This window comes from Chiloscyllium punctatum, chromosome 4, assembly GCF_047496795.1.
Source record: "Chiloscyllium punctatum isolate Juve2018m chromosome 4, sChiPun1.3, whole genome shotgun sequence".
Lineage (NCBI taxonomy): Eukaryota > Metazoa > Chordata > Chondrichthyes > Orectolobiformes > Hemiscylliidae > Chiloscyllium > Chiloscyllium punctatum.
The window spans coordinates 112010836-112034379 of NC_092742.1; positions in this window are offsets into that span (position 1 = coordinate 112010836).

The window sequence follows — 23544 nt, forward strand, 5'->3', positions numbered from 1 at the left end:
TCTCCCAGTGAGGTTATCCTGCCCCACTCCTCCCACTTAGAATTTAACGGCACCTGCATGAATTCTCCAATTATTGTTGCTCTGCATCAATTCCTTCCATTTAGTTGTTCCCTGATACACATTTCCAACGTACAGATTCCCTGCTGATTATATTTGTTCATTTAATGATGCACTGACCTGACTCTCCAATTTACTGATGCTTCCAACATTTCTTTTCCTTGATTCCCTGGCCCCTATCCCCCAATTTAGACATGCTCTGCTCCAATTTTCTAATATATAGACACTCCCACCAATTTTCCAATGTCATGGCACTGTGCACCGAATCTCCCATTTATTGAAACCCACCAAATCTCGAATTGACTCATACTCCTGTACTATCGCTTCTACTTACTGATGCCCGACCCCGATTTTACCATTTAAGTGTGCGCTACCCTAATTCTCCCATTTCCTGGTGCCGTACACCCATTCTGTAATTGAGCTCCACTGTGCACTAGGTCTTCCATTCAGTATTTCCTTGCAACAATTCTCCCATTTAGTAGACTGCTGACAGAATTCTCTAATCTTGGCAATCCCTGCATCATATCTCCAAATTCCCCAAACTGCAAATATCCCCCCTTTCGTGGTGAACTGCACCAACTCCCCCATTTCATGGTGCACTGTATTGAATCTGGACCACTAATCCTTTGCAACATTTGTCCTATTTCCTGACTCACTGCCCGTGTTCTCCCATTTGCTCCAATTCTCGAAGTTATCAGCACCCTGCACCAGGTCCTTCTTTTCCTGATACCCCACCCCAAGGGGTATGGAGATAAGGCTGGAACAGGATACTGATTAGGAATGATCAGCCATGATCATATTGAATGGCGGTGCAGGCTCGAAGGGCAGAATGGCCTACTCCTGCATCTATTGTCTATTGTCTATTGTCCAATTCAGTGTTGCTTAGCATCATTTCGCCCAATTACTGACGTCCTGAACAAGTTCTTCATTCAGTTTTGCCTTACCCCAATCCTCAGACTGACTGATGCTGTTGCCCAATTTAGGGGTGCGCTACTCTAAATCTCCCAGCCCCAATTCTCCCATTTAGTGCAACACAGCATAACTCACCCATTTAGTGCTGAATTGCACTAATTCACCCATTATCTGATGCCCTGTTGCAAATTCTTACATTTCGCTAAGCTCTTTCCCAACTTTTCCATTTCTTAGTTTCTTGCAATGATTCTCCAATTTCGTGGAGACTTGCCAGAATTCTTAAATTTCGGCGTGGACAAGTTGGACTGAGGGATCTGTTTCCATGCTGTACATCTCTAAGACTATAATTAGTGCTCCGCTTCCGTGCACCAATTCTCCCATTTCCCAATCCTGCACTAATTCGGGAATTTCACCAACTCACCCATTGAGGTTATCCTGCCCCAGTCCTCCCACTTAGAATTTAATGGCACCTGCATGAATTCTCCAATTATTGTTGCCCTGCATCAATTCCTTCCATTTAGTTGTTCCCTGATACACATCTTCCACGATCGCATATCTTGTCTTTTTTTTCATTCAGTGATGCACTAAACTGACTCTCCAATTTACCAAAGCTTGCAACATTTCTTCTTATTATTGAATCCCTGACCCCTATTCCCCAATTTAGACAGGCTCTGCTACAATTTTCCAATATATTGGCACTCCCATCAATTTTCTAATGCAACGGCACTGTGCACCAATCTCCCATTTATTGTTTCCACCAAATCTCCCATTTACTCATATCCCTGTACTAATCCTTCCATTTACTGATGCCTGAGCCCGATTCTACCATTTAAGGGTGCGCTACTCTAATTCTCCCATTTACTGTCGCCATGCACCAATTCTCTAATTTAGCTCCACTGTGCACCAGGTCTCTCATTTACTGATGGCCCACATCAATTCTCCAATTCAGTGTTGCCTCGCACCATTTCCCTCAATTACTGACGTCCTGAACAAGTTCTCCACTCAGTTTTGCCTTACACCAATCCTCATACTGACTGATGCTCTCGCCCAATTTAGGGGTGCCCTCCTCTCATTCCCGCATCAAGTATTGTCATGTCCCATTTACTGCTAAACTGAAACTCTCCCATTCGGTTCTAACTGCACTAATTTGACAATACCAGATGCCCCATTCCAAATTCTCTTATTTCGATAAGACCTTGCCCAATCCTTCCATTTAGTAGTTCCTTGGAATGATTCTCCATTTTTGTGGAGCACTGCCAGAATTCTAAGACTGAGTCATAGACAAGTTGGACTGAAGTGTCTGTTTCCATGTTGTACATCTCTGTGATTGTATGACTGTTTATGGCTCCGCTGATCTGCACCATTTATCCCATTTACCAATCCTGCACAAACCCTAAAACTGCACCAACTCGCCCTTTGAGTATTATCCTGCCCAATATAAAGGCCGCTGCATAAAATCTCTAATGCCTGTTGCCCTGCCTCAATTCTTTCCATTTAATTGTTCCCTGAATCACCTCTTCCACGTACCAGTGCCCTGCTGAATTGTTTTCATTTAGTGATGCACTGAACTGAATCTCCAATTTACCGAACCTTGCAACATATATTTTTATTGACTCCCTAGCACCGATTCCCCAACCATGAATAGGTTCTTGTTGTACTTTTGAAACTGGTGTCATAATTTTAAACTTTTATGTTGGGCCAGTAGAATTACCCTTTGGGTAGAGAACTGGCTCGAAGGTAGAAGACAGAGGGTGGTGGGGGAGGGCTGCTTTTTAGACTGAAGGCCTGTGACCAGCGGTGTGCCCCAAGGATCGGTGCTGGGCCCACTGTTGTTTTGTCATTTATATAAATGATTTGGATGTGGCCATAGGACGGATGGTTAGTAAGTTTGCAAATGACAGTAAAATTGGAAGTGTCGAGGACAGTGAAGATGGTGACCTCAGAGGACAACGGGATCTTGATCAAATGGGCCAATCGGCCGAGGAGTGGCAGATGGAGATTAATTTAGATAAATGTGAGGTGCTGCATTTTGGAAAGGCAAAAGAGAGCAGGATTTATACACTGAATGACAAGGTACTAGGGATGTTGCTAAACAAATAGACCTGGAGTGCAGCTTCATAGATCGTTGAAGGTGGACTAACATTTCGATAGGATAGTGAAGAAAGCGTTTATCATTTTTGTCTTTATTGCTCAGTTAATTGTGTAAAGGAGTTGGGAGGTCATGTTGCAGTATTGGTGCAGCCACGTTTGGTATATAATGTGCAATTCTGGACTCCCTCCTATGAGAAGGGTGTTGTGAAACTTTAAAGGGTTCAGAAAAGATTTACATGGATGTTGTCAAGGTTCGAGGGTTTGTGCTGGAGGTTAAGACTGTATAGGTTGGGGCTATTATCCCTGGAGCGTCAGTAGCTGAGGGTTAACCTTATAGAGGTTCACAGAATCATGAAGGACCCTCAATAGGGTAAAACGGTAAGGTGATTTCACTGTGGAGGGGGGGTCCAGAAGCAGATGGCATATGTTAAAGTTGAGAGGGGAAACATAAAAGGGACCTAAGGGGAACATTTTTCAAGCAGAGGGCACTGTGTGCATGAGCTGCCAGAGGAAGTAGTGGAGGCTGGTACAATTACAACATTTAAAAGGTATCTGGGTGGGTGTCGGAATTAAAAAGGGTTCAGAGGAACATGGGCCAAATTCTGACAAATAGGATGAGATTTACATCGGATATCAGTTCAGCATAGATGTGTTGGACTGAATGATTTATTTCTGAGCTTCTATTGCTCTCAGTGGATTGAGCTCCGGATTTTAGATTTATGAAGCAGAAAATAAAGTATGGTACAGAGTTAGACCGAGAAATCCTGCTGATCTCATCAGCTTTATCCTGTTTCCCTGATCCTCCTCCTTCAATCAATGCATTTTTCCGAACCTCATTCAGAATTCCTGGAGCTCTCTAACTGGCCTGGAACAATGTGTGGAAAGTCCTATTGCAGTCCACACGAGGTACCTTTCCCACTGCCCTGCTCCCACGGCCTGCAATGCTGCAGACTGAGCAGACAACTCGAAGCACAATGATGAGCTCCTTCCGGCCCACGGCCCTCCTTCTCACTGAATGAAGACAATCACCAGAAGCAGAATCCAGCTCTTGTTTGAGCCTTGAATACCTGACTCTGTCTCACTGAGTGAAGATTGGACTCAGAAACAGAAAGGATATCAACTTCCTATCTGCATTGTGTCACTCTTTAAGATCTCTGTGTGTCTGAGTTCAGGTCATTTGATTGGAGACTGTGGATAGTGGGTCCCCAGTGAAATGGAAAGAATTGTGGAGGAACTCACTGAGGGACATCTCTCAAAGTGAGAATCAGAAAGATGGTATTCCACATTGGAAGGGTTTAAGGGGAATTGATGGCTCAGAAAAATGTTATGTGGATGTTTGTAAAACTTAGGAACTCTGTTTTGTGGCTGGAGTTTATTTTATCCTTGTATAGATTTGACACATTAACCCCCCCTCCCCACCACTACAGAAGCTGTTGGAACTGTTCAGTGTTTCCAGCGGCTTCTGTAATTATTTCAGGTTCCTGACGGGAGCAGTCTCTCACTTTTCGAACAAAACAAACCCATCCTTGTGCTGTACCCAATATTTCCATAAGAAATGGGAAGCAGCAGAGGGGAAAGCTTCCGAGATGCCGAGCAATGCTGCCCGGTTCCACACTGCAATTCACAGGAACCATCGCCAGGAAAAGCAAGGAGCAATCTGAAAGACCCGGTATTAACCCGGTGCCTTTCCTTTAAAGAACTGTTTACAAACCACAACACTGCGATGGCCGGCAATCAAACCCGGGTCAACTGCTTGGAAGGCAGCTCTGCTCCCCACTATCCCACCATCACCCTGCTCCCAGCTCCCTCCCCATTCCCAAACACACTGAACAAGGCCGTGATCATCGCCAACTGGATTGGGGCTGAAATCCAAACAAGAAATTGCTGGGGAATCTCAGCAGGTCTGACAGAGCCTTAGAGTGAAGCGCTGTCTCCTCATCTCAGTCCCAAATAACCTGCCCCTTACCCTGAGAGGGTGGTAATCAAACCCGAATGAACTGCGGATGCTGTAACATTAACGCTGATTTCTCTACACAGATGCTGCCTGACCCGCTGAGCTTTTCCAGCAACTCCTGAGACTGTGTTATCGTGTTTCAGATTCCCAGACCCACAGGATTAATTTCTCAGCATCTCCCCTCTCAAGGCTCTTCACAATCTGAGACATTCCAATTAAACCACCTTTTAATTTTCGCGAATATCGACCCAATTTATTCAGATACTCAGCACTGGAGCACACGGGTCCCAAATACTGAGCTTTATTCTGTGATTCATTAATGTGTTTGGGTCATTGCCGCTGAGTCTCCACGGATTGCTCAGATAGAATTGCTCTGGTGAAGATGACGGTGAGTTATTGCCTTGAACTGCTGCCATTTATTTGGTGCAGATAAACCCACAATGATGTAAGGGAGGGAGTTCCAGGATTTCCAACCAATGGCACTTTTGGGACTGAGATGTTTTTCCAAGCCAGGGTGGGGAGTGGCTTGATGTGGAATTGTCACCTGGTGGTGTTCCCGTGTATCTGCTGTGTTCAGCATTCCACATGATAGTGCCGTGGGTCTGGAAGCTGCTCTGGAAGGAACCTTGGGGAATTTCTACAGAGCTTCTTGTCTCAGCTGATCTATTCCAGTCAGGTACATGAGCACTAATCCTGTAATCCAGCTCTGAGAATGTAACAGCAGGTGGGACACACCCTGTCCCCCCTAATGTGGCCATGTTTGGGAACCCTCGGAGAGTCCAATCTCATTCATTCCATCTCGGCGTTTTTCCCCGTTTGAGATTGCTTTCAAAGTGCAACAGTGCGATGGCAGGGGTTCGAGCCCGGTTTAACTGCTGGGAAGGAGACATGTCCAACCCTTTCCCAGTAATTGGCAAGGTATTCCCAAGGCTGTAATCAGGACCAATTGGATTGGGACTGAAATCCAAACAGAAACTGCTGGGGGAGCTCAGCAGGTCTGACAGCATCAGCATCAGATCCCTTCAGTTCTGAAGGACAATCCCTGGACTCGAGAGGTTCACTCGGATTTCTCCCCTCATATGATACCCCGTCCTACTAAACGTCGCCAGTAATTTCTGTGTTATCTGTCAGCTCTCCAGGATCTGCAGTTCCTTGTTTTAAATACAGTAGATGTTGACCCACTAAAGGGGATATTGGGTCAGGTGTCGGTCTCCCTCATTCATTGGGGCAGATGTCAAGGAGCATCTTAAACCGGAGAGGGATCAGGGGGGAATTGGAGCCGTTTAGAGAGAGAGTACAGAAGGTAAGACAGCTCAGCTCAAAGCACGGGGCTTAATGCTGCCCCGATTAAAATATTGAAGATGGTAGAGGGGCAGATGAGCTGAGACAGGGTGGGAGCTGGGAGATATTGATGATGTGGAAGGACAGTGTGTGTATCTGGTCACATTCTGTCAGTCTGACTAATAGCAGTCATTCCTGACACTGGATTCACTGAGGGGTGAAGGGTCAGTGAACAGAGTGGACTGTCCCTGTTATTCTGATCCTGACTCTCCAGCTCCCGCTCTGTTAGTGACCTCTCAGTCTCTCGGGAAATGGGCTGTATCCCAATTGTGCCGGATTCCTGGCCTTTATCCTTGGCCGAGCTGAGAATTGATGGTCTGAGGAATATCATTCCCAAATGATTCCTGTCCAAGATAATCCCGATGAATGTGTCTGTGTGTCCTCCATTAATCTGTAAACATCATTGCTCAGGGCTGGAGGGACATGGATTGATGACATTGAGGATGTTATGAACCAGACCAAACTCCTCTGCCTTAAGGAAATGGTCTCGACCCCTTTTCCTGATTTCCTGAAGGGAAGTGTAAGGCGTTACAATGTGATTGGTCAAACTACCAGGCTTGAATCAAAACACACTTTACTCCACACTATCGTTGGAACACAAACATAAGGAAGAAAGATTGGACAAACCGAACTCCATTGGTTAATGAATATTATTTAACTATGATCAGCAACTGTTCGGATATAGTAACATTCTATAAACCACACAATTCTGGTCTTTCTGCTATCGGGTGGATGGAGTGAGACTTGTAAAGATTCAGAAAAGATTTACAAGGATGTTTGCAGAGTCAGGATTTCTGATTGTTTTGAGGCTGGAGTTTATTTTTTCCTTGTGTAGATTTGACACATTAACCCTCCCTCCCCACCACTACAGAAGCTGTTGGAACTGTTCAGTGTTTCCAGTGGCTTCTGTAATTATTTCAGGTTCCTGACGGGAGCAGTCTCTCACTTTTCGAATTTGAGTGCGAGCAGCAGCTAAGGTAAGACTGTTTGTTTTAAAAGTACTTATCGGTAGCGGGCAGCGGTGTTTTTTTTTCACTCTCTCTTCACAGAAAGAGCGGGAGCAGCAGGGGGGAAGTGACGACGACCAGAGAGGCAGCCGAGACTCGGAAGCAGGTAGAGCGTAAGCTTACCTGGGTAGGTTTGTTTCCCCTTTAAAAGCGCGCAGCTGGGAGGAAGCAGCCAGTGCAGGGACCCCCTGTGGTCGTTCCCCTCAAGAACAAGTATACCGTTTTGGATACTTGTGGGGGGGACGACTTACCAGGGGTAAGTAACGGGGCTCAGGCCTCTGGCACGGAGCCTGTCCCCGCTACTCAGAAGGGAAGGGTGGAGAAGAGCAGAGCAATAATAATTGGGGACTCTATAGTTCGGGGCACAGATAGGTGGTTTTGTGGGAACGAGAGAGACTCACGTTTGGTATGTTGCCTCTCAGGTGCAAGGGTACGTGATGTCTCTGATCGTGTTTTCCGGGTCCTTAAGGGGGAGGGGGAGCAGCCTGAAGTCGTGGTCCATATTGGCACCAATGACATAGGTAGGAGTGCTGAGGATGTTAGACAGGCTTTTAGGGAGCGAGGTTGGAAGCTCAGAGTTAGAACGAACAGAGTTGTTGTCTCTGGTTTGTTACCCGTGCCACGTGATAGAGAGTCGAGGAATAGGGAGAGAGAAGAGTTAAATGCGTGGCTACAGGGATGGTGCAGGAGGGAGGGATTTCGGTACTTGGATAACTGGGGTTCTTTCTGGGGAAGGTGGGACCTCTATAGACAGGATGGTCTGCACCTGAACCTGAGGGGCACCAGTATCCTTGGGGGGAGGTTTGCTAGTGCTCTTGGGGGGGGGTTAAACTAACTCTGCAGGGGCATGGGAACCCAGACTGTAGCTTTAGGGTGCAGGACCTGGAGTGTAGGGAGGGTAGGAATATGGCATCAATCTTAAAGGATGGTGCCTGTAAACAGAAGAGTGGCTTGAAGTGTGTATACTTTAATGCCAGAAGTATACGAAATAAGGTAGGTGAACTTGCAGCGTGGGTTGGTACCTGGGACTTCGATGTTGTGGCTATTACGGAGACATGGCGAGATCAGGGACAGGATTGGTTGTTGCAGGTTCCAGGGTTTAAATGTTTTAGTAGGGTCAGAGGTGGGGGTAAAAGAGGGGGGTGTGGCTTTGCTTGTCAAAGATAGTATTACAGCGGTGGAAAGGAAGATGGATGAAGATTTGCCATCTGAGGTAGTTTGGGTTGAGGTTAGGAATAGGAGAGGTGAGGTCACCCTGTTAGGAGTCTTTTACAGGCCTCCTAATAGTCCTAGAATCGTTGAAGAAAGGATTGCGAAGATGATTCAGGAGAAGAGTGACAGTAATAGGGTGATTGTTATGGGAGACTTTAACTTTCCTGATATTGATTGGGAAAGCTATAGCTCAAGTTCGTTAGATGGGTCAGTGTTTGTGCAATGTGTGCAGGAGAGTTTCCTGACACAATATGTAGATAAGCCAACAAGAGGTGAGGCCACACTGGATTTGGTTCTGGGTAACGAACCAGGCCAGGTATTAGAACTAGAGGTAGGTGAGCACTTTGGGGACAGTGACCACAATTCGGTGATTTTTAGTCGAGTGATGGAGAGGGATAAGTGTGTACTACAGGGCAAGAGTTATAGCTGGGGGCAGGGAAATTATGATGCGTTGAGGCATGACTTAGGATGTGTGGATTGGAAAAGTAGATTCCAAGGCAAGAGCGTAATTGATATGTGGAACTTGTTCAAGGAGCAACTATTGAGTGTCCTTGATAAGTACGTACCTATCAGGCAGGGAGGAAAGGGTCGTGTGAGGGAGCCGTGGTTTAATAAGGAGTTGGAATCCCTTGTTAAATGGAAGAGGGCGGCCTTTGTAAAGATGAGGCGTGAAGGTTCAATAGGGGCGATTGAGAGTTATAAGGTAGCCCGGAAGGACCTGAAGAGAGAGCTAAGAGCAGCAAGGAGGGGACATGAAAGGTCCTTAGTTGGTAGGATTAGGGAAAACCCTAAGGCTTTCTATAGGTATGTTAGGAATAAAAGAATGACTAGGGAAGGAATAGGTCCAATCAAGGATAGTAATGGGAAGTTGCGTGTGGAGGCTGAAGAGATTGGGGAGGCGCTGAATGAATACTTTTCGTCAGTATTCACTCAGGAACGGGACATTGTTGTCGATATGAATACTGCAGCACGAATAAGTAGAATGGATGGCTTTGAGATATGTAGAGATGAGGTGTTGGAAATTCTGGCAAGGGTGAAAATAGATACGTCCCCTGGGCCTGATTGCATTTATCCTAGGATTCTCTGGGAAGCAAGGGAGGAGATTGCAGAGCCATTGGCCTTGATTTTTGTGTCCTCTTTGTCTACAGGAGTAGTGCCAGAGGACTGGAGGCTAGCAAACGTGGTTCCCTTGTTCAAGAAGGGGAGTAGGGATAATCCTAGTAACTATAGGCCAGTGAGTCTCACTTCTGTTGTGGGCAAAGTCTTAGAGAGAATTGTAAGGGATAGCATTTATGCACATCTGGATAAGAATGATGTGATCAAGGATAGTCAGCATGGTTTTGTGAAGGGCAGGTCGTGCCTCACAAACCTTATTGAATTCTTTGAGAAGGTGACGAAGGAGGTAGATGAGGGGAAAGCGGTAGATGTGGTATATATGGATTTTAGTAAGGCGTTTGATAAGGTCCCCCATGGTAGGCTACTGCAGAAAATACAGAGATATGGCATTGAGGGTGAGTTGGAGGTTTGGATTAGGAATTGGCTCTCTGGAAGAAGACAGAGGGTAGTAGTTGATGGCAAAGGTTCATCTTGGAGTGCCGTCACTAGTGGTGTTCCGCAAGGATCTGTTTTGGGACCATTGCTGTTTGTCATTTTTATAAATGACCTGGAGGAAGGGTTAGAAGGTTGGGTGAGCAAGTTTGCGGATGATACGAAAGTCGGAGGAGTTGTAGACAGTGAGGAAGGATATGGCAGGTTACAGCGGGATATAGAGAAGCTGCAGAGCTGGGCAGAAAGGTGGCAAATGGAGTTCAATGTAGCTAAGTGTGAAGTGATTCACTTTGGTAGGAGTAACAAGAAGATAGATTACTGGGCTAATGGTAGACTGCTTGGTAGTGTGGAAGAGCAGAGGGATCTTGGTGTCCATGTACACAGATCTCTGAAAGTTGCCACCCAGGTAAATAGTGCAGTGAAGAAGGCATATGGCGTACTGGCTTTTATTGGTAGAGGAATTGAGTTCTGGAGTTCTGAGGTCATGCTGCAGTTGTATAAGACTCTGGTGCGGCCGCATCTGGAATATTGTGTGCAGTTTTGGTCGCCATACTATCGGAAGCATGTGGAGGCACTGGAACGGGTGCAGAGGAAGTTTACCAGGATGTTGCCTGGTATGGTAGGAAGATCGTATGAGGAAAGGCTGAGGCACTTGGGGCTGTTTTCATTGGAGAAAAGAAGGTTTAGGGGTGATTTGATAGAGGTGTACAAGATGATTAGGGGGTTAGATAGGGTTGACAGTGAGAACCTTTTTCCACGTATGGAGTCAGCTATTACAAGGGGGCATAGCTTTAAATTAAGGGGGGGTAGATATAGGACTGATGTTAGGGGTAGGTTCTTCACTCAGCGAGTCGTAAGATCATGGAATGCCCTGCCAGTAGCAGTAGTGGACTCTCCCTCTTTATGGGTATTTAAGCGGGCATTGGATAGGTATATGGAGGATAGTGGGTTAGTGTAGGTTAGGTGGGCTTTGATCGGCGCAACATCGAGGGCCGAGGGGCCTGTACTGCGCTGTATTGTTCTATGTTCTATGTTCTATGTAGAACAAACCCATCCTTGTGCTGTACCCAATATTTCAATAAGAAATGGGAAGCAGCAGAGGGGAAAGCTTCCGAGATGCCGAGCAATGCTGCCCGGTTCCACACTGCAATTCACAGGAACCATCGCCAGGAAAAGCAAGGAGCAATCTGACAGATCCGGTTTTCCACAGAATGAATGATTTATTTCCTCGATTTATCCCAGTGCCTTACCTTTAAAAGGCTGTTTACAAACCACAACACTGCCATGGCCGAGAATCGGACCCGGGTCAACTGCTTGGAAGGCAGCTATGCACACCACTATCCCACCATCACCTTGCTTCCAGCTCCCTCCCCATTCCCAAACACACTTAACAAGGCCGTGATCATCACCAACTGGATTGGGGCAGAAATCCAAACGAGAAATTGCTGGAGAAGCTCAGCAGGTCTGACAGCACCAGAATCAGAAGCCTTCAGTTCTGAAGACCAATCCCTGTGATCTGAAAGGTTCCCTCCCCACAGATGCTGCCAGACCTGCTGAGTTTCCCCAGCAATTTCTGTGCTGTCTCTCAGATCTGCAGCATCTGCAGTTCTTTGTTGGAAACAAAGCAAATGTTGAGCCACCGAAGGGGATATTGGGTCAGGTGATCGTCTCCCTCATCCATAGAGACAGATGGGAAGGAGCATGGAATCATAGAGTACCTACAGTGTGGAAACTGGCCATTCGGCCCATCATGCATCCCACCAAGACACACCCCCGCCCCCACCTCTCCCTGTAATCCCGCATTTCCCATGGGTAATCCACCTCACCTACACATCTCTGGATACGAGGGATAGTTTACCATGGCCAACCCACCCTAACCTGCACGTGTCTGGACTGTGGGAGGAAACCGGAGCTCCTGGAGGGAACCCACACAGACCCGGAGAGAATGTGCAAAGCCCACACAGACAGTCTTCAATCAGACAGGGATCTGGGGAATTGGAGAGGTTTAGAGAGGGAGTTCAGGATGTTAGACTGGTGTGTGAATGATGGGCCGAACAGCCTGATCTCAGTGCTGTGAAAACTCTACAGTAACATGCCTCCCTACATGCAGCATTCATCACAGTTTGTATTGTGCTTTATTCTGTCCTGTTATTGACCTTATTCTGAATGAAATGGATGGAGAGCGGTTGTTTGTGCATTCAGTCAGATCTGTGTATTGGTGGGTCAAGAACATCATACCCAATCACAACAGGGGGAGGGCGGGTTGAATTCCTGCCCCTTACAGATCCCATTGCAACATGCCATTTCCTCAAGGATTTCATTTGGTTTAAGATGTTTTATTGTTAATACCACCACAATATATTGATGTCCTTCTGTGCATGTTATGAATTTGGACAGAGCGATCCCTCTTTTCTCTGTGAACAAACGGAATATCAAGGAGTCATATTGGAGAATGTATCCTCTCACAGAAACAGGAACAGGGAGATATCATTCCCTCTGAAATAAACACAGGCCATGCTGAGAAATCTGATAAGGTCAGGCAGCATCTATAGGGAGAAGGGAAATGTTACCCCGTGTGTTATGAGGGTGGGGGATTCAGCAGAGCAGAAGGAAGTTAGAAAAGTAATGATTTCTGAGCAATTGGAATGGGGGTAAAGCTGAAGAAAGAATGAGATGGTTTGTAATAGGGTGGAGGCTGCAGAGATTTAATGATGAACGGTTTCATGGAAACAAATCCAAAGGGGATTGGGAGATGGTTCAGTAAACATCTGAGAGCTCAGGAAATGTGAGCAGGAGGAGACTATACAGCCTGTTTAAACTGTTCAGTCTGCTCTGGCAGTCAATCCAATCAGAGCTGGTTTGAGATTTCAAATCCAGTTTCCTACCCACCCCCCATATCCCGTGACTCCCTGAGACCCCAGCAATCTGTCTATTCCAATCTGAAATGTACTCAGTCAGGGCGTATCCACAATCCTCAGGGAGAGAGAATAATAAAGACTCAGAGGCCTTAGAGTGAAGCGCTGTCTCCTCATCTCAGTCCCAATTAACCTGCCCCTTACCCTGAGAGGGTGGCAATCAAACCCGAATGAACTGCGGATGCTGTAACATTAACGCTGATTTCTCTGCACAGATGCTGCCTGACCTGCTGAGCTTTTCCAGCAACTCCTGAGACTGTGTTATCGTGTTTCAGATTCCCAGACCCACAGGATTAATTTCTCAGCATCTCCCCTCTCAAGCCTCTTCATAATCTGAGACACTGAAGTGAAATCGCCTTTCAATTTTCTAGAATATCGACCCAATGTATTCAGATACTCAGCACTGGAGCACACGGGTCCCAAATACTGAGCTTTATTTTGTGACTCATTAATGTGTTTGGCTCATTGCCGCTGGGTCCCCACGGATTGCTCAGATATAATTGCTCTGGTGAAGGTGACGGTGAGTTATTGCCTTGAACTGCTGCCATTTATTTGGGGCAGATAAACCCACAATGATGTAAGGGAGGGAGTTCCAGGATTTCCAACCAATGACACTTTTGGGACTGAGATGTATTTCCAAGCCAGGGTGTGGAGTGGCTTGATGTGGAATTGTCACCTGGTGGTGTTCCCGTGTATCTGCTGTGTTCAGCATTCCACATGATAGTGCCGTGGGTCTGGAAGCTGCTCTGGAAGGAACCTTGGGGAATTTCTACAGGACATCTTGTCTATGGTACACACTGCTGCTCCTGAGTGTCGGTGGTGGAGACAGGGGATGTTTGTAGCTGTGGTGCTGAACAAGCTGCACTGCAAGTTTATTCCACCTAATTCTGGAGAGCACAACTACTCTCCATCACCATCAATCCATTTCCCAGACGGACACCCAGTGATTACACGAATCTGTTCATCGTACAAATGACTATGAGATTGTAACCAGATTCCCCTCTTCCCTGACCATGGGCTGAGGGACATCCCGCGACAGTTGCACTTTTTCATCGACATTCCATCTGTAAAAGCTGAGAATGAGCTGATGGGACACAGACTGTGTTACAGATGGTTACACTCAGGGGGACTCTCACTCACTGCACACCGTGTCTGTCTGTATTTTTGCACGTGTCTCTCTGAATGTGTGTGCGCATTATCGTGTGTGTTTCTGTCTCTGTATTTCCGTCTGTGTCCACCCATCTATCTCTGTTTGACTATCAGTGTCTGTGTGAGTATGTGTGTGTCTCATTGTGTGTATTAGTGAGTGTCTCCAGTTTTCTGTATCTCTGTGTCTGTATCTCTGTGCAGCGAGCTCCCTGTTGTTTTGGGAACTGTATGTATTGAAATGGGGCTGAAACTCGCCTCTATCTGTATCTCTATCTATTTCTCTTATGTTTAAAGTGACACAGTGCTTTTGGTCATGTTGATGCATGTTTGTGTGTGTGTGTTCGTATGGTAGAGAGAGAGAGACAGATGTCAATACATACAGATACTCAGAGACACACACAGAGATGTGCAGAGAAACATACAGCAGCACATAGAGAGACAAATGCAATCACACAGGCACATACACACACACACACACACACACACACACACACACAGATATTGATGGAGACAGCAAAAGTGAAGACGCTAACAGAATTCCTTGTTCCTAAAACTAAATGACAAATTAATCAATTTTTTAGGAATATTTGACTTTACTTTATCCATAATTTTAGCTGGATGGCTGTGCCTTTAACAAATTTGTGAAGGAAATAAGAAAAAGTTGCTTAGTTAGCAGAGTGCGAGGTTACCATTGAAAGGTGAAAGCAGTTTGAATCAATGAACCACTTTTGGCCATCCCTGAGTTTTCCAGTCTTATCAAAATGGCCGCTGATCCTGGTGAATTGGGGCGAAGTGCTGTCTTGTTCCAGGATGATGAGTTAGGAATTGTGAAACCTGGAGGAATGTGCTATTAGAAACAATACCAGTCATTGCGAAAAATCCTCTCCCATAGGAAAGGGGGCTTTGAGATTACTGTTGGCTCTTCAGCACTTTGAAGTCTATCCAACAAAGTACAATGAAATACTAAATGACACTGATTGTAATCCACTGGCCTTCTTCACAAAGGTTCAAATAAACAATGCAAGATTGTTCCGATCGAATCATTTGTTGTCACCATTTTATGTAAATGTCATACACATTACTGGATAACTTAATGGGAATTCAGTTGGATTGTCCAAAGAGTCAGATGCTGGAATATGTAAAAGATTTAAGGAATGCTATGATTGCATAACATTGTAAGAAGGGAGAAAGAATAAATAGATTGAAGATTATTTTTACTTTTGTGCATCTTGTATTTTGCAAATAAACGCGTTTTTGAAATGGCATTTTAGTTTTCTCAGGGCGACTGCAAATCAAAGAATTTTTTAAAAAAATCTTGAGTTTAATTAGGACTAAAATGTGAAAAGAGCGACCTTACAAACAGCCGATGAGTGGAATATTGCTGCACGGTTTGATCGCAATTCACCTGGGAGTGACCCAATGATTGAAGTCTAGTTGGAGATGAACGGAGTTATTCACAGATGGAACTTTGGTTTGAAACAAGGAGCTGATTGATAATTGGCCACTAGTTCATCAATGACAAAGGCTGTCTGCCTGCCAACAGTGATGTGATTGGTTCTCAGGCAGCTAAACAGCTCGGGAACCTGAACAAGATCCAGAGAAGTCTTGAGCTGCTCAGGAGCTCTCTGTTCTCTGCAGTAAAAGGAAGTTTAATCCTGAAGAAACTTGGTTTATTTTTGATTCCGCTGTTCCCATGAGATCTGCGTTTTTGATGAGAGTCTTAGGGACTGTCTATAAGTATTAACCAGTCCTTCTATCTCTTGTAAATCAATGAGCGCCTGCAAGATGCAGCAAAAATATTGTTTTGCGTGAAATCCAGTCCAAATCATGCCTTATATAAGGACATCGGGTTAATATAGTGCTGTGGCCATAGAACAGGTGCAGAGAAGGATGAACTCTAATATATGACAGGCCCAGTCACACGTCTAATAACAGCAGGGGGGAAACTGCTCCTGAACCTATTGGTACATGTTTACAAACGTTTGTATCTTCTGTCCAATGGAAGAAGGTGGAAGAGAGTATTGCAGGAGTGGGAGGGGCCTTTGATTATGACGGCTGCTTTCCTGAAGCAGTGGGAAGTCAAGACTGAGTCAGATGGAAGGAAATGTGATTTGGGTGATAGACTGGGTTGGGTTCATGCCTCTCTGTAAGTTCTTGCAGTACGGGCAGAGTAGGTACCATACCAAGGTGTGATGCACCTGGATAAGATGCTTTCTACAGTGCAATATAAAAATTGGTCAGAGTCATTGCCGAAATGCTAAATTTCCTTCACCTTCTGAGGAAGTAGAGGCATTGATGAGCTTTCTTGGCTGTAGAGCTGACATGGATGGACTGATTGTGGGTAATATTAATTCCTCAGAACTTGAAGTTCCCAATCACCTCCACCTCAGCACCAATGACAGAGACCAGGGTCTGTCCTTCAGTCCACTTCCTGAAGTCAATGACCCAGTTTCTTTGTCTTGCTGACATTGAGGGAGAGATTGTTGTCCTTACACCATACCACTAAGCTCTCTTTCCTGTACTCTGTCTCACCGTTGTTTGAGATCCTACCCACTATGGTGGTGTCTTTAGCTAATCTGTAAATGGTGTTTTCAACCATCCTTATTGATTCTGATCTGCAGGTCAGAAAGTTGAGGATCCAGTTGGAGAGGTGAGGAAAGAGTCCCAGGGCTCAGACTGTGTCGATGAGTCTTGTTGGCATTATGGTGATCATGGCAGAGCTAAAGTCAATATATAGGGGTCTGACGTAGGTGTCCATGTTATCCAGACATTCCAGGGATGAGTGAAGGGGAGGAAGATGGTGTCTGCATGGATCTGTTTCGATGGGAGGTGAATTATAGTGTACCAAGGCATTCTGGGAGGCTGGAGTTAATGTGTGCCATTCCTAACCTCTCAAAGCACTTCATAGATGAGTTCAGCCATGACTGTGTTAAATATCGGAGCAGGCTCGAGGGGCCGAATTCCTGACTCCTGCTCCTTTATCTTGTGTTTGTTTGTTCCTTACAGCACAGAGGGAGACATGTTAACGAATGGCCCTGGCAGTCAATGAAGATTCAAATACACCAAGTGGGTCAGTGTGACACTTGGTAAATGCCCGTTTTCAGGATAAGATGCGTGTAATTCCACACCAAAACTCCGACAGATTCTGAACAAGGCCACACACCTACAATTCAGTATCAATACCTGTCATCTTACCTTTGTGTATTCCTATCGGTTTTAATGGTTGAAGTTTGGAAAGTCAGACAGACGGCTGACATTTTTAATTATCTCAGGGCACTGACTTTAAACAGATTCTTGTATCCACATGTTAATCAATTGAAACATTGTAACATAGTTCTCCATGTCCTGCTTTTGCAGTTTAATTTGTAAATTAACATTTCCACAATGCCGGAATGTATGGATGGAAAAGGCTTTTCATTCATCTGCCCCTCTCCTGTGCTGACTGAATTCCAGACTCAAACTGAAGCCTTCTCTGTCCCTGCACCCAGATTAACATTGGACCATTTAGTTTAGATTGTCCCTTCTCTAACATCCAGAATACATCTGTTCACATCTCGCTTTATTTCATCTGCAGGAGGCCGAGACATGATAATGTACAAAGTGTAAGGTGTGTTTTAATCTGCAAAGCAGGACAAATGTTTTCAGAAGTGTCAGTCAGTTAGCCATTTTAGGTTTGTTCAAAGCAGCCATTTCCTGTTAGCACAGAACTGACAGTGACTTTATAAACAGGGAAAGGCAAGAATGAGTGGGGACTTGGGAGTCCATGTGCAAGTGAATGCAGCGTAGATTCACAGAACTATAGCTGGGCAGCACGGGTTCAATGGTCAGGGAAATGACACCAGCCCAGGATGGTGTCACTGGGATTCAGAAAGATCTGAAATGGTATAAGTTTGAGATTTATGACAGGAACTGTTGGGTTAGATAGAGAGAAATTATTTTATTTGCTTCTGGAGGCTCATTGTCTCGTAACTTAACAATTGACTGGAACCCTTTGGAAACTCAGGCCGTGTTCAGCGTGAGGTTAGGTTTTGTTTAAATCACATGATACTGTCCCCATCAACTCTCGCAGAAAAAGGGTCCTCATGGGGTTAGGTACAGAGTAAAGCATCCTCTCCACTGTCCCCATCAACCAATCCCAGGACAGGTACAGTATGGAGTTAGATAAGGAGTAAAACTCCCTTTATATCGCCCCCATGAAACCCTCCCAGGATAGGGACCATAAGACCATAAGATGATAAGACATCGGAGTGGAAGCAAGGCCATTCAGCCCATTGAGTCCATTCCGCCATTTAATCATGGCTGGTGGGCGTTTCAATTCCACTTGCCCACACTCTGCCTGTAGCCCTTAGTTCCCTGCGAGATCATTTCCGTGTCTCCTCATTTCCATTCTGAATTGACTCCCTCTAATTTTAAAGCTGTGCCCCTGTGTCCTAAACTCCCCGCCTAACAGAAACAACTTCCCAGCATCCACCCTTTCTAAGCCATGCATTATCTTGTAAGTTTCTATTCGCTCTCCCCTCAACCTTCTAAACTCTAATGAATACAATCCCAGTATCCTCATCCAATTGTATGTTTGGCCTACCATTCCAGGGATCATCCGTGTGAATCTCCGCTGGACATGCTCCAGTCCCAGTATGTCCTTCCTGAGGTGCGGGGCCCAAAACTGGACACAGCATTCTAAATGGGGCCTAACCCAAGCTTTATAAAGTCTCAAAAGCACATCGCTGCGTTTACATTCCAACACTCTTGAGATAAATCACAACAAAACATTTGTTTTCTTAAGCACAGACTCCACCTACAAGTCAACCTTTCGAGAATCCTGGACTAGCACTCCCAGATCCCTTTGTACTTTGGCTTTAGGACTTTTCTCACCGTTTAAAAAATAGCCCATGCCTATATTCTGTTTTCCAAAGTGCAAGACCTCGCATTTGTTCACATTGAATTTCATCAGCCATTTCCTGAACTACTCTCCTGAACTGTCTTAATCTTTCTGCAGCCTCCCCACCTCCTCAGTACTACCTGTCTGTCCACCTAACTTCATCTTATCGGTGAACCTCACCAGAATGCCCCCAGTCCCTTCATACAGATCATTAATATATAAAGTGAACAGCTGTAGTCCCAACACTGAACCCTGTGGGACACCACTTGTCACTAACTGCCAATCTGAAGAAGAACCTTTTATCCCACCTCTCTGCCTTCAGCCAAACCTGAATCCATGCCAGGAGCTCACCTTGGACCCTATGGGCCTTCCCCTTACTCAGCAGCCTCCCATGAGACACCTTATCAAAGGCCTTGTGGTAGTCTAGATCGATAACAATCACAGAGACAATAAAGCACTTTCTCCATATGACCAAAAACTGATTGTCTTCCATCCACTGGTGTCCCGGTCTTGTGTGGGTCACAGATTGAGCTCTGAAACATCTCCAGTACAATCCCATCCTGTATCTGTGGCTCTGGCTCTGTATTAGTGTCTGTAAGTGTCCCTGTTTCTAAAATTCCCTCCATTCCCTACAATGTCGGATAAATTCCAAAACAGTTCGGTTCCCCGTAAAACATTTTGGGATATCCTTAAGATATAAAACAGAAAGTGCTTTATAATTGCCCACTCCTCCTTTTAAATGAGGATATTTAGTGTATTTCTGCTACATTTATATTGTCTTTAAATCACACTGAACATTCCCACCCAGGGACCGTGAACACTCCGGAAGGTCCATGAAGTGTCGGTCTTTATTGCAGGCGATTGGCCATCGACAGTAAGGAAGCCTTCCTGTGACTGTTTCACTGAGACAGCATCAGGAATCCTGTGGCACACTTTGATCCTCACACTGACTCTTCATCGTCTCTGTAAAGAAAATCACATTTTCAAGATGCAGGAATGTCTGAACGAAAACAGCTCCTGATGTGCTTCCCCAATGTAATCACTGATACTTTTCAGGGCGAGATTTTCAGGAAGACATTAAACTGACAGAAGCACAGAAACCAGAAGAGTCCATTCAGCCCTTCTAGCCTACTCTCCCATTCAGTGTGATCATGTCTGACTCTCTATCTCATTGCTATATTCCCAATTTCTCTCCAAACCCTGTGATGTCATTAACCAGATAAAACATTATCAATTTATTTTCTGAATATGCTCCCCAGCCTTCTGTGGGAGGGAATTCCTCAGGTTGATCACTCTGTGTCAAGATAATTGTCTTCCTTTCTATTAGAAATGGGTGAGCCCATGTCCTGAGACTGTGATGCTTGTTCTGAGAATACCCGGCCCTAGGGATACCACCCCCTGTATCTAGTCTGTCCAACCGTTAGAATTGGGTACATCTCCATCAGATCCCCCTCTCATTGTCCTGAATACATGCCCAGATAAACCAACCTCTCATGGGACAGTCCTGTCATCCCTGGGACTTGCCGAGTGAAGCTCATGAGCTGTCAGAGGGAGTGGTGGAGGATGGTACAATGACAACATGTGGTTCACGTTTGTAGGAGGAACAGAAATAACAAACAGAATGACTCGGTTGAAAATAGTGAGAAGTTATTTAATATCATTATCCAGAGGGATTTCTGGTCTCAGAAATGTAACTGATAGTGGAGTCAATGAGGAGGAGGACACATGATACACTGTCAGTTATTTCCAGCAGACCGGATAAGGACAGGGAGGTAGGCTGCTGTGAAACTCTCTCGGTCAGACTTTCCCTTTCATTGAAGATATTAATATCCCTTTGGATCCTCCGTTACACAATCGCTCTGTAACACATTCTACACACAGCATCACTGGGGTCTCTCACATTGAGGATGACTCTCTTCCACTCTGAGTGAGTCACTAGGTGGCTGTACAGACCAATGCTGCTTAATGGGAAGGATTCCTGAAACAGGGAACGTTTCCGGGTTGGAGGTACTTACAGAGAAAGAGGCCCTGCACACACATGGATGCTTCAGGTTGGGTGAAACCATTGACATATCTGATAGCAAGATATCTTTAAAATACAGATTTGAAGGCAAGACCAATTTGAAACCAATTTGATGTTGCTGGAGACAGAGCAGTTCAGTTGGAAACCACACAGAGTTACCTAATGGATAGCAGACACTTCAGCGACATGAAGCCGACTGACAATAAAACCATGGTTAACATGTCAAGTCTGGGTCTGAAATTTCCAGTAATGGTGTAAGAACAGGGTATAGGAAGATTTAAACAGCATGTGGATTGATGCAGTAATTAAACACAAACAAACACACTTGATGCTGAGACTTGGTTCGAAGGTATCCAAAAGCTGGGATTTAAAACTGAGACTGGGAACTTTCTGAGACAATTCCCGGGAAGGTGTGGAGTGTGTGATCTGCTGTCAAGTGATGACATTGACCCCTGTACTGAAAGCAGACTCAGTTCCTGGAACTGTCTCCAGCTTTTCTCCCAATCCTTTGGACAGACTCCTTGGACTGAGATACTTTGTGTAAACAATCATCATGTTTATTAATATAATTTGTCTAGATTACCCCACTCCGCTCCCATCTTCCCCACCTCCCAATCACCCGAGCACTCTCAATAGGCAGCCGGATAACAGACTGCCCCCAGCACTCGCTACTGGTGTGGAAATTAGAATGATATAAATAATTGACATTGATTTCTTGACATAAGAAGCAGTCCAGCATCTACATGGATTTTCATTTTGAAAAAGAAATGTTTGTTTTCTCAGATGGAAAGAGCTGAACACCGAAGCAGCAGAGTTGGAGTCGACACCCTGGATCACATCCTCTGATACAGGAGGAAGCAGAGACAGTGCTCCTGCTACTTCCCACCTGATTACCTTGGACAAATCATGGCCCTTTCCCTTTTCCCACTGATGTTTGTTCTGGGCAGTACCCCTGGCTCACTTACTCTGGTCCCCAAAATGTTCAACAAAAACAAAACAGGAATTGTTGCAAAGACTCCAAAGGTTTGGCAGCATCTGTGGGAGAGAAATAAAAGTTCGGGTTTCAGGTCCAGTGCCCCTCTTTCAGGACAGAAATATTACCTCTGCTCCCGGAATTGGGAAACCTATGTCCTTATCTTCATCTTCTTTCGGTTCTCTTGATGTCTGCTAAATATTCTATCTTCTCTGATCTCTCTAACAGATTTACCTTTCCAGAAGTTTGCCTTTTGTCCTCCATAGTCATTTTTTGCCCATCACCCACGGGATTTTGAGCTTTTGTCAGATTTATGCAGTGATTAGTTCAATAACTCTGGAAACTGGATATTTCACCGCTCTATTGAACTGAGCTCTGAATTTGGGCAGAGCTGCCATATAAATAAGGGTGCTTGTGCAGCAACTTACATTGCGCAGCATGTACCCAACTTGTTCAAAGATTTCATAGTCATAACCATTTAACTGATCTGGGACATCAAGGATATATAAAACATATAGCAGCCAGAGAAAGATGAAGTTTCCGGATATAGTGAAGAGTAAAATCACTGCCTTAATTCTACTCTTCATCTCGGGGTCAACCTGCTTCCCTTCCTTACTCTGACCCCTCAATCCAATACGGACTTGACTTGACTTAAATAAAATGCGTGCGATTGACAGAACATTGAGGAACACAATGAAAAAGAATGGCCCCAATGGGGTTAGAGCCACAGCAAATGAGCGGAATCCAATCCAGCGAGAGTCAGTGAAGTAGCTTCGTTTATTCTTGCAGTATAATGGTATGTTCCTGATTATCTTTGTGGGCTCAAATCTAAAATACCAAGGAACATTTTTTAAACAAAGCAGAATACTGGTTATTGAGAGAATTGCAGATGCGTTTTTCCCAGTGCAATATTTAGTTTTCAGTTTGTGGCAACAAAAGCTGACAAACCGATCGAAGGTGAATGTAACGGTGAACCAGACAGAACAGTCTATGGATACACGGATCAGGACATTGATAACACTGCACACAGGAGTGATGACCAGGAAACATACTGGGTAATAATAATAACGAAATTGCCTGAGTATGACCTCACTGATAAGGACCAGTAGGTCTGCTGCTGCCATCGCCACCAGATAGCGTGTTGTGCAGGGAGCAAGGCCACACTCTCCCTGGGATAGGATCATGATAGCCACACAATTCACTGTCAGAAGGATAAAAGGAAAAATGACTTAATATTAATGAGCACTCTTTTCTGTATAAGTTTACAAGCAATCTGCATTGTTGTTACAACAGCAATAAAGATCAACCAGTCATCACAAAAAAATGTGATGTAAATTGTAAAACTGTAACTTGCCAGTTTCTAGCTTAAATAGAAACAGTCAGATGGTGCACAGCAGATGGAATCCAGGATAGCAGTCATGAAAGTTGCCACCAAAACATGTAACATTTAGAAGGGTGAATTTACACCACATGCAGCAATGAT